The sequence below is a fragment of the Pan troglodytes genome, chromosome 5 (assembly GCF_028858775.2).
Source record: "Pan troglodytes isolate AG18354 chromosome 5, NHGRI_mPanTro3-v2.0_pri, whole genome shotgun sequence".
NCBI lineage: Eukaryota > Metazoa > Chordata > Mammalia > Primates > Hominidae > Pan > Pan troglodytes.
In genome coordinates this window covers 116943074-116956136 of record NC_072403.2, presented here as the reverse complement: position 1 = coordinate 116956136, position 13063 = coordinate 116943074, and the positions used below count along the sequence as shown (strand labels likewise).

Below are 13063 nucleotides of genomic sequence, written 5' to 3'. Positions count from 1 at the left end.
ACTAGTCGGGCAAGAGGTACACTAAAAGCCAGGCTTCACTACTTTACAATTCATCCATGTAACCAAAAGCCACTTGTACCCCTAAAACTATTGAAATGAAAATATTTTTTAAACTAAAACAGTAATTTCCAATGACTGTATTAACTCAATTTTTAGAGCATGAAAAAAATTAGATCAAGCCATATGAAGTAGTTTATCGGCTATAATTAGATTTATATCTTCATTGTGGGAATTGAAATTTCTATTCACAGTACTATACTTTGGATTTACAAACTGTAAAACTGGGATTCCTGTACCACAAATATTTTGTGAATAAAATAATTTGAATTCCTATAAAAATACCAATGAAAGTTGATAATGATGGGAAGAAAGTGATTTTTAAGTTCATCTTTAAAAATAAATGAAAATAGCTATAATAATATCTCAGAACAGTAATAAAGGGAGATTTACCTTTGAGGAATTAAAAGGTATTACAAAAATATAGAAATTAAAACAACTAGCGGAAGAAAGAGTAGGACAAGCTGTAAAAGCATAGAGCCCTGAAACATACATATTAGAAGTAACGTATGGAAGAAATCATTAAATAACAGAAGAACTTTCACAAATCAACAGAGTTCAACAAGAGATGCTGAGTAAGGGGAAATTCAGAACAGAGCTTCTTAATCTTTATATAATGTAACAAATAAAATTTTTGATGGATTTAAAAGTTAATAGAAGGAAACCAGGAAAAATATAGATAATTATTTGATCACTGAATAGGTAAAACACAAAGGCAGAAACAAAATGGAAGAACAATAAAATGGATATACCACAAATTATCATAGAGGATATAGTTATTATTATTTGTGGGTAAAAATATTTCATACCTTGAAAACCATGAATATATTGAAAAACTATTAAAAATCAACAAAGAGCCAGGTCCAGTGGCTCATGCCTGTAATCCCAGCACTTTGGGAGGCTGAGGAGGCAGATCGCTTGAGCTCAGGAGTTTGAGACTAGCCTAGGCTAGTGAAACCCGACTAGCCTAGGCTAGTGAAACCCCATCTCTACTAAAAATACAAAATTAGCAGGGCATGGTGGTGCACACCTGTAATCCTAGCTACATAAGTGGCTCAGGCAGGACAATTGCTTGAACCCAGGAAGAGAGGCTGCAGTAAGCTGAGATCCTGCCACTGCACTCCAGCTTGGGTGAGAGTGAGACCCTGCCTCTAAAAAAAAACAAAAACAAAAACAAAAAAATCAACAAAAGAAGTTTTTTAAGTAACTGGTTAAAAATTATCAATCTTATTAAGTTTATAAAAATAAAAGGAGGAAAAGATTTCATTTTGAATAGGATACACACACATACACAAACAAACATATCCCAGGGTAGGCTTCATACTGAGCTTAGTTTTACTCATGTGTTTTCTTTTATACTAACTTTGTATAGTTTTAGTTTTCTTTTCTTTTTTTTTTTTTTTTTGAGACAGAGTCTCACTCTGTTGCTCTTGAGCAGCTGGGACTACAGGCGTGCACCACTATGCCCGGCTAATTTTAGTGTTTTTAGATGGGGTTTCACCATGCTGGCCAGGCTGGTCTCGAACTCCTGATCTCAAGTGATCCACCTGCCTCAGCCTCCCAAAGTGCTGGGATTATAGGCATGAGCCATAACGTCTGGCCAGTTTCAGTTTTCTTCATTTAGACTCTGTATATCTCTCATTAAGCTTTATTCCTAGGTATTTTCACTTTTTTGTTCCTTTGGCAAATGGAATATATTCTTCCAGTGAGCAAAGGACAGTTCAGAGGTTCTTTCCTTGGTCTTCCATCCTTCAACCCCCATCTCCCATAGCAGAGGGGTTGGGCTTTGATAGTTTGCTTACTGTCAGCTCACAAGAGCAGAAATCACAAATCACTTCCATAAATCAGAGGTTTGTCTCTGTTTAAGAGAGGCTAAAAGCCACCTCTGTACTCATGTTAAAGGAAGAAAAACCACAATGAGAGGGGAGAAAAACTCCAGTATTTCATAGGGACAAAGTAACCTGAGAGAGAGAGCTGCACTTTTAGAAAACCTGGCTCCCACTGACATCTGAAGATAATTTTTAACATAAACCAGTTTAGGACAGAAAAGAAAGCTCTCTGGAACTAAAAACATGATCTCAAATTTTGAAACTAAATAGAAAAAAAAAAAAACAGTGAAAGAAGACAGTCACATCTGAGAAGTCAGTCGATGTTCTAGAAGACCTCAATTAATGTTCAAAATAATGATCTTACAAAAGAAAGCAAGACGACAGATGAAAATGCTGAGAAAAGACATGAAACTTTAGGAGCACTAATAGCTATGTAACCAGATTTCCAGGAGAGAAGGAAAAAAGTAAAGAAACATATAAACAAATAACAGAGGAAATTTCTAAACACACGAAGAAAGGAATATTTAGTACAGGTCACACTGTTTTTGTAACAAGGCCTTCCAATGAAGGAAGTGGTATATCAACTTAGATTATAGTACAAGCTCATTGTCTTCTTGAAAAACAGTAACAGTTTACAGACTGGCTACTCTGTAATCCAGTGCTATTTTATGTGTATCAGTTATTTTTGCCTACCCCCTTCCCCCAATTCAGTGTCTCTACTCATAATGGCACTTTTTCTTCTGGAGAATCCTCTTTCCCCTACTTTTAATTCTTGTGGTTTAGATGGGGGGGGGGGGAGTTCACCTGACTCCCCAGCACAGAGTGGGCAAATGATTCATGTCTAGCGAATCAGATTATCACATTCTAGGCTAGATCAAGAAAATTAATTCTGAACTTTTGTGAGAATTGCTGGGAATTCTATCCCTCTTGGCACTAGGATTGAGCACTCAAATCCAGATGTATCTGAACTATTTTAATTCCTGGAATTATAAACTACGTGATTCAACAGATTTCTTCCCACATCACCCTCCCATGCCAAGCCAAGGGATCTCAAACTTACAATATATCAAAATTACCCAGAGGTTTGTTGGAAGAAAGAAGAAAAAAAACACAATGGCTGAGCTCAACACCCCAGGTTAAGTCTAGGGTCAGGCCTTAGAGTGTGCATTTTAAGCAAGATCCCATGTGATGCTAATGCTGGTCCAAAAATGACATTGAGAACAACTACCTTCAGCCATGATGAGTTCATTTGTGTAACTTGCACCGGAAACACTTATGACCACTATACCTCCAGTCAGATGATAAACAACAACCCTTTAACAGCACTGGATTTCAGAGTAGCCAGCACAGTGAAATTCAAGACTAAGTATCAAATTATCTAGAAAATAACAAAAAAAACCTAGAACTTCATACTGAAACCTGTGCAAAACAATTAAGTTTTTCCTAAAAGAATATTTATGGTCTGAAATCCATAGTACCTATAAAAATAAAGACTGAAGATAAATTAAGCATCCAACTTATGAAAATAGAAAGAAAAATATAACAAAATTAACAAAGAAGACATTATACAAGTGAGATCTGAAAGAAACAAAAAACAGGCAAAATTGTAGATAAAATAAAAGGTAATTATTTGAAAAGGTAAATTCGCGAGATACCTAAATGAGAAAAAAAGAAAATGAAAACCTAAAATGTTAGGAATTACTAAAATCCAATTTCAGGCTAGGTGTGGTGGCTCACACCTGTAATCCCAGCACTCTGGGAGGCTGAGGCGGGAGGATTGCTTGAGCCCAGGAGTTCAAGAATAGCCTGGGCAACATGGTGAAACCCTGTCTCTACTAAAAAAAAAAAATTATTGGTTGTGTTGGTGTGTGCCTGTAATCCAAGCTGCTCATGAGGCTAAGGTGGGAGAATCACCTGAGCCCAGGAGGTCGAGGCTGCAGTGAGCCAAGATTCCACCACTGTGCTCCAGCCTGGGCAACCAGAGTGAGAGAACTTGTCTCAAAAAATAAAAAAATAAAATAAATAAATAAAAAATCCAATTGCATATAAGGAGGAAATTTAAAGAATAAGAAAATCTTCTTTCAATTTTTGGCACAAATTAGAAAATCTAATGGAAGTAAATAATTTCTTAGTAAAATATACCAAATCCGATTGAAAAGGAAACAGAAAACTCTAATAGATATGAGAAAACTCTGGACAATTTTTTTAACTACAAAATGCGAAGGGCTTTGGTGTTTATAGCTTAGTTCTATTACCTTTTAAAGTTGTGGGCTCTAAATTATTTTGATCATGCACACTTATTAGTAAGAATTTTTTTTGAACACCTACCCCATTATATGTAAATACACACAAATATACATACAATGTGTATTTGTGTGTATTTATAATATCAGGTATATACTAGTATACATTATAAAACATAAAAATAAAAGGTATATAGTAAATAAATATAAACACAAGTTGTGATGTTTTTCCCATGAAAGAAGAAATCTATTATTTATCACTTGAGAGGAGACTACTACTTAAATTCGTATTATGTTAAACTATACAGCAATACAGAGACAGAAAACTCACTAATTCATGAGACTAGAATAATCTTAATAAATTTAATAAAACTTAAAGAGGAAAGTACACAAAAAGTCCTAGTTATGTATGACTGATAAATATGATGAAACTGAATAAGCAAATAATGACTAAAAAGGGTCCCACTTCCATACAGGAATGTAAGAATGCTTTAACTTCATAAAATCTATAGATGTAACTCACTTTATCAATATACTAGAGTAGAAAATTACTTAATTATGTCGAGAGATGCTGAAAACATTTTTGATATAATAATTTAGCAGCCATCCACAGTAAAAACTCTGAGTAAACGAGGAGAAAAAGAAAGCAATTTAAACATGATTATTTACTGAAAAACAATAGCAAACATCAGACTAAACTTGAAATATTAAAGCTATTTTCATTAAATTGGAAGACAAAATGCTTGCTGTCATCAGCATCATTCAACACTGCTTAGGAAGTTTGAGTGTATTCCTAAGAAAAGAAAAGAATAGGTACAACTCTTGGAGAAGAGACAAAACTTTCCCCTAAATCTTTACACAGCTTTTCTCTACAGTAGGCAAGAACCAGTTAAAACTGAAGAAAAAAAATTCATTCAAAATAGCATCAAAAACTACAATACCAAAAAATAAATAGCATAAGGTGTGGAATCTATTATATATGAATACCCTACTGAAGGTTTCAAAATAACTTGAACAAATGGTTAAATATAATCTGCATACTCCCACAATCCCATTCTCTTCTCTGCCTCTTAAGAGTAAGTACTCTCATGAATTTAGGGTTTATCATGTTTTCACATTTTTGCCACACATGTAAGTATCCATACATAATACATAATATCATTTGATGGTTTTAAAAAATTAATATAGATGGAGTAAATTTCACACACTCTGTGCAACTTACATTTTTATTCAACAATACAGTAGGGTTTTTAAAAAAGGAGTTATCCTTGAGATGTACCTCTAATATGTTCACTTTAACTGCCATATCATCCTAAGAATATACTATAATTTAAAAATTCTCATTGACAGACATTTAGGTTTCTAGTTTTTTGTTACTACAAACAATGCTCTAAGTAACATTTTTGCATAATTCTCTTTGTGTGAAAATGACCCACATTGAGAAAACATTTTCAATCTTGATTCGGAACTCGCACAAATACACACACCACAACTCAAAAGTTTATGAAACAAGTTACTCTTACTACATGCAAAGTGCTCTGATGATTTTTATTCTATCTAATTTTTTAAAATTAATAATACTGGTCATAACCCATCAAATAGATCTCAAAGCCACCAGTGGGCCCCAACCCACAGTTTGAAAAACACTGCCATGAAAAATCTACCCAGAAGTGGAGTAAAAAGATATGAACAATCTTCCACCAGATATTGCCAAATTGCTCTATGAAGTGGTAGTGTCAAGAATCCTATCAGCATCAGTATTGTGGAACGTTCTTCACAATGCTTGGTACTGTCAGACTTTGAAATTTCTGCTATTCAACATGAGTGAAATGATGTCTCATTTAGGTTAGTAATGCCACACAGTTTTTCAGTGAATATTTTTCTTTATGAATTACTATTTGTTCATTTCTGTCAGGCTTTGTTTTTTCTTTTTGATTTGTAGTGCTTTTTGGATATTAATTATTTATCAATTACATGCATTGGAAATATCTTTTCCCACTCTAACTTTGTTTATATTAATGATGCTAGATTGAAATGTCAGTTTGGTTACGGCTAGCACCTGTATTTCACAGAAATCTCCTTCTCTGGATGGTTCTGAGGTAGAGTCAACCAAAAGAGAAACTTGTACAAGATTTGGAAGTGAAGAAGTCATTATTCTTGGACCTGGCCAGACTTGGTAACAGACACAGACCTGCCCAGCAGGTCCCAGCTGTTCTCTCTCTGGTGCTCTGTGCTCAGCTTGTTTTCCCAACTGTTGGCCCTGCTGACCAACACCAGCCTGCCACTGGTCCACTCGGAGGCAGCAGTTTCCACAGGCCTCTCCAGAGACTCCCTCTTCCAGTTCCCTTTTCATAGTCACATGTGCCTGGCTTTTTGGAATTCCCTGAAAGCTCTGATTCGTACCCCCCAGCCCAGTGCTTCTGAAGACTGGTTAATGACTATTTCTCTAAAACACTGACTCTTCCATTGCCCTGCAACTCCCACATAACGTATAAGGTCTAAATCCCTAATTTCTACAGATACTTTGAGTGGTTTTATCTGTCTGACTGAAACCTTTGCCTGGTAGAAGTTTAAATTTTAGAGCAGTCAATTTTATTAATCTTATCCCTTATGGTTTGTACTCTTTGTACCTTCTTTTAAAAAGATCTTTCCCAAACCTAAGATCACAGGAATATTATCCTGTATTTCCTTCTAATATTGTTGTAAAGCTTTCCCTTATGTCTTTAAAAATGGTATAAGGTAGGGGTCCAATCTTACTCTTTCTCTACAGATAGACAATTTTCCCAGGACCATATATATACAAAATAAATTTAATATAAATAAGGTAATCCTATTATTCCAAAAAAAAGAAACATCTCTTTATGAGAACAGTTCAAGTTGTAACTCTTGGCCGGGCGCAGTAGCTCACGTCTGTAATCCCAGCACTTTGGGAGGCCGAGGCAGGCGGATCACTTGAGGTCAGGAGTTTGAGACCAGCCTGGGCAACGTGGCAAAACCCAGTCTCTAAAAAAAAATACAAAAATTAGGGTGTGGTGGTGCACATGTGTAGTCCCAGCTGCTTGGGAGGCTGAGGTGAAAGGATCACCTGAACTTGAGAGGTGGAGGTTGCAGTGAGTCAAGACTGCACCACTGCACTGCAGCCTGGGTGACAGAGTGAGACCCTGTCTCAAAAAAAAAAAGAGAGGGGAAGGGAGCGGGGAGGAGGGGGAGGAGGGAGAGGAGAGGGGAGGAGAGGTGAGGGGAGGAGAGAAAAGTTGTAGCTCTTAATCTGTTATTTTAACCAAATTTCAAAAATTAAAATGCCAATGTGAATTTGGAAGAATCTTTATATAAACTCTTCAAATTTATCAGAACAGAATTTGACTTGCATATCCTTATTATGTAGAATTTAAAAAGTCTAGCTGGAGACTGCTGAAAACTTTGTGATTCCCCTAGATTGTTACTGGGGTTTGGGATGCAGAACTAGTATTTCAGTGGAAGGATTCAGCAGTGCAAGTAACAAATTCAGTGGAAGGATTCAGCAGTGCAAGTAACAAAATTTTCTGTTGATCAGTCTTCATCTTGATCAGCTCTTACTCTGTTCACACAGGAACAGATTGGATGTCATAGTTAGCAGATATAAATCATGATAATTTATATTTAAGACATTTAAGCATAATTTTTAAAATTTAAGTGACGTTAAAATTTACAAGTGATACTCTGAACAATATAATAATGTTCATTTAAACATCTACATACTTAATATTAGAGGCTAAATTAATTTCCTTTTTAGAAAGGATATCAAATTTCTAAAATACTACCAAATTATTACAATACCCTTGTACCGAAATCATACAGTAAATATATGAACTAATTTCACCAAGGCCACAGTCTAAAGCAAGAAAGCTAAGTTACTTCTTAAATCCATAATTTCTACTTGAACTATTATTAGAGTTGCTTCTGGAACTTTTTTTCTATAGGCATTATTTTATTATTTATTATAATCAGCAATCAGAAAATCAACCTAAAATTCTGATTATTTGCCACTTGGCTTCTGACCATTCCAATAAGGCATCTTGGGAGACCTATGCAGCGCCAAATGAAGCTCAGCTCCACACAATGTCTGGCAGAGGGTGATGAGAATGGCACATTGTCTGCCCAGTCTGAACAGAGGTCACAGCAGGGAGAGCATCTGCTAAGATAATGTGAATGAAGGAAACAACTATAATTGCCTCATTAAGAGATCCCTGGCCAAATAATCACAAGAAGAAAGGACTTGGATAACCATCCTAAAATTAGGCTATAATAAAGAAACTTGGGATAGAATTAAAAATACAGAAGAATTAAGAAGACTTGGGTATTCTACTGGTTTTACTAATTTCCTTAGTCACCATATGGATGACTGAAAATTTGGATGCAATAGTTTAGTTATTTAACTCGAGCCTCTGCCAGTCATTAGTAGGAAGTACAAGATGCAAATTCACAGCTGTCCAGGATACAAACAAATGTAAAATAAAGAGTTGTGGGGAATTTCTTACAGGGACCAAAATATAGAAACTAAGAAGGGATATCAACTGATCTATAGTTCGGAATTACAATGAAAAAAAGCATACAAGTAAAAGATATAAGGAACATTTTAAAGGGGAAAGACAAAATTTAAAAGAGCAGTCTCAAAAAGGCAAAGGAGAAAAATGAACAAATTGTCTCTCCCTAATCAATTTACCTTCTTTTACTTTCTACCTCCATCTTTTAAAACTATTTTTTTCCCAAAAGTCAACATTGTATAATTACAACTAAATCCTCAGTCACTTCATATTACCATATGTATATATTTTATGCAAGTGTTGATAAATTAAATATTTCATAGTAAAAGCTGAAGTAAATATTTTCCCAATTTAAGTTTAAATTAAGCATACAAATGCACACAAGACTAAAATGTATTGATATTGTGACAAACTATTTTTACATTTCCTGATATTTTGAGGGTAAGCTATGTGAACTTAATTTGTATTATGCAGCTAAAATTTATTATTCTATAAATAGTACCTTGAAGTAAACTATAGTGATTAAACTTTTCTGATTCCAACAAACACAATAAAATTAGCTTGTTATAACCATAAGCCAGGTTTAAAATAAGCAAACTATTTGATGACTTTGATGTTTTGCAACCAAAATGTGCTGGCTAATTTTTCCATTCCATTTACCATTCTGGTCTTTAAACTGCCTTAATCTCCTGCCCTCAGATGTTGACCTTGTAAGAATAGGGGTCATAGGTCAGAATAGACAGACCTCAAAGGATCTAGACTATCAATTCATGCCTGAAAGATTTCTCTGCCACAATAGGAACCTACTAAACAGCAAATTCCTAAATCTAATCACACAAGTATCAGGGTGAAACAGTTATTTATTGGTATTTGTTGATCTACATTTCAAACATCTCTATCATCTAAAAAGCATTTTTATTTTTATTTTGCGAACAGAATCTGGGATATAATACACATAAAAAATAAAATCATTGACAGAATTTTAAAAGTAAAACAGATATTCTTTAATAAAATGACACCATAAACCTAAACATGGGTTTTTTTCTGTTTTCAGGAACGCTATGGAGATTTCAAAAATATAATACTAGATTTCCCAAGCATAAAGTACCTGGAAAAATGTCAAATTATACCACTGAGATAATGAGTGGAAGAGGTTAATATTGCTGTAGAGGTGGGTGGGAGTGGGGCAGAATTACCACTAGTTAGTTTTCAGCTTACTTGCTCTAAAACTGAATGAGGGCAATAAATAAATATTTTTCTGTTTAATAAAGAAATGTGAATTTACAGCACCTCAATAAGGAAGCCTACACTGATTTTCGTAATCCCAAAAACAAAAACCTAATGGCTTCTAAAACTTTCTTGCAAATTTAAAGAATTTGAGGCCACAAAATTATGGCTCTACAAAAATAACTTTACTATCACACATCTCCACTTTCTTTTTTAAAAAGGCAAGTTAATTCATGTGAGCTAAGAATAAATCAGACATAATTGGTTTCTGTTTCTGTTCATCTTGGTCTTTCTGATCATAAATGATAAATACACCATGATGTACCATTTTAGTACTGACTACAAGGAATGTTAAATTTCACAATCAATTTTTAAATCTAAATAAGTAGCATCTTAAAAATGATAAGTTAACAAATTCTTCCAATATGATCAAACTAAAGAAATTCCCCAAGCTTCCAAGCCAAAAGTAGTAACATCAAACATCTTTTTTTAAACAGTCTATTAGCCTTCTTTCTAAACAAAATATATTACCACTTTAACTCATGTAGAAAATCAAAAAGCTTACTCATACTAACGTAGTTATAAAAACTAAATATTGAACAAAATGAAATAAAAGCAGCAGCATGTATTATTTTCTAAGTTATTTTTAAAAATTCAAGTCAACACTGCAGTATTATGAATGACACTTCTTGGAATATGTGGTTAGGTCAAAATATGTGGAAGGTTAAGAAGAACAAAAAAGACAGTCACTACTCTAAAAAAATCGGAATTTAAAAAGGAGGTAAAAAAAGAAACCACGAACAGTTAAAAATTACAAAGCTATATGTATACAACCAACATATACACTACATATCCATGCACTTTGTGTTCTTTAAAATTATACACATTTTTATTCACCAAGTATTAAGGAGTAAAAACATTTAAACTATATATAAAAAAGATTTCCAGACCATTTTAGTCTAAATCCTTTTTACATATTTAACATATCTGTTAATATAAACGAAAATTATATTATATATTTAATTATGTACTACAGGCTGACATGATTATTTCATATAAATAATAGAAATCAACTGTGGCAAAGAAAATAATTCTACCACCCTCACCCATAATTTCATTATGTTGGAAGTCACTCACTCTTTTTCTTCATAGTAAATCATGTTTTTAAAGAGAACAAAAAGTCCCAAGTATAGGCTAGTTTTATAGAAGAAATATAACATTTCTTAATTTTTTATTAACAATCTTCACTTTATTATAAAGACAGCTGTATAGACTCGTTAAATTTCTTTACTCTTTTTGTAATGAACTTAAGAAAAACTAAATAGAAAAACCAAATCAAAATTATTTCGTTTGAAATGTTAAGAAAACTTTTCAAATGTGGAGGATTTAAAATAAAACAACACAATATTTACTACCTTGAGTAACTAGAGAGTTGTAAGTGGACGCTAAATTAAGCAGAATTTTAAGAGAGAATAAAATAATCCCATTTTCTTTTATAAACAGTCTACTAATAATTAAAGTGGAATCTTCAAAATTATTTTACATTTTTTTTGCCACAGGGAGTAACTCTTCACAAAATATGATTCTACCTTATATATAAACATTAGAATTGAACAAATAAGTTCTCAAGTGATGAAATCATATTTGGAATTTGTTAAACATATTAATACCATGTAATCAAAACTTTGAAATTTCAATTTTTAACCAAAAATGACAGAAACTAAACTTTCTAATCTGAAAACATTTCAAGAAAAAGGATATTCTTTTCAATAAACGATGTTTGAACAATTCATATTACACATAGCAGAAATGAACCTCTACCTAGGCCTTACACTTTATATAAAAACTAACTCTAAATGGATCATTGATGTAAACAGAAAATGTAAAGATTGATAAATCATCTTCATTCAAATTAAAAACTTTTGTTCTAGAAAAGATATTTAAGAGATTGAAACGACAAGCCACAGTCAGGGAGAAAATATCTGCAAATCATGTATCTGGCAAAAAAAACTTACACAAAGAGCTCTTGAAGTGCAATAAGAAAACACACAACCCAGTAAAAAATGGGCAAAAGATATGAAGAAACAGTTTGTCAAAGAGTATATGAGGGTGACACAAAAATACATATAAAGATGCTTAATATCAGTAGCTATTAAGGAAATGAAAATTAAAACCATGATGAGATATCACCACACGCCTAACAGAATGGTTAAAAAAAATTTTTTTTTTTTTTGAGGCAGGGTCTTGCTGTCACCCTGGCTAGAGTGCAGTAGACTGATCACGGCCCACTGCATCTTTGACCTCTCAGGCTCAAGTGATCCTCCCATCTCAGTACAAGTAGCTGGGACAACAGGGATGTACCACCATGCCCAGCTAATTTTTTTACTTTTTGCAATGACAGGGTTTCTCCATGTTGCCCAGGCTAGGTTCAAACTTCTGGGCTCAAGCAATTCACTGGCCTCGGCCTCCCAAAGTGTTGGTGTTAAAGGTGTGAGCCACCACATGGGGCCAAAATTTTTAAAAATTGGCAATACCAAATGCTGGCAAAGATAGGTGGCAGTTCGAACTCTCACATACCAGTGGTGGGAATGCAAAAGAAAAATAATTACTCTGGAAAACAATTTGGCAGTTTTTTATAAAGTTAAACATACATATATGACCTTATTATGCAGCAATCCCACTCCAAAACTGAAAACGAATCTTCACACACTTGTGCATAAATGTTTATGGCTGTTCTATTCATAATTGTCACAACTGGACACCACTCAAATGCCCTTCAATAGATTAATAAGTAAACAGTGTTATAGCTATAAAATGGAATACTATTCAGCAAAAAAGTGAACTACTGATACACTCAACAGCTTGGATGAATTTCAAAGATTATTATGCTGAGTGAAAAAATGCAATTTCAAAATGTTACACACTGTATGATTCCACTTACATGTCATTCACAAAAACACAAAACTACAGTGAAAGAGAATAGGTCAGAGGCTGCCAGGGGTTATAGGTGGGGAAGGGGTAACCATTATAGATAGAGGGAGATTTTTGGGGGTAATAAACTTTCTGAATCTGGATGATGGTACTGACTACAGGAATGTATATGTGTGTTAAAATTCATCTAACTGAATACCAAAAGAAAAAAATTCAATTTTCACTTTGGGAGGCCAAGGCGGGCGGATCACGA

At 33.8% G+C, this 13063-nt stretch overlaps 1 protein-coding gene across 4 annotated transcripts in view; it reads right to left on the bottom strand.

Moving 5' to 3' along the window:
* LIN28B (lin-28 homolog B) overlaps positions 1–13063 on the bottom strand; it is a 142327-nt gene that overhangs the window by 38236 nt on the left and 91028 nt on the right. The gene's annotated exons all lie outside the window — the stretch shown is intronic.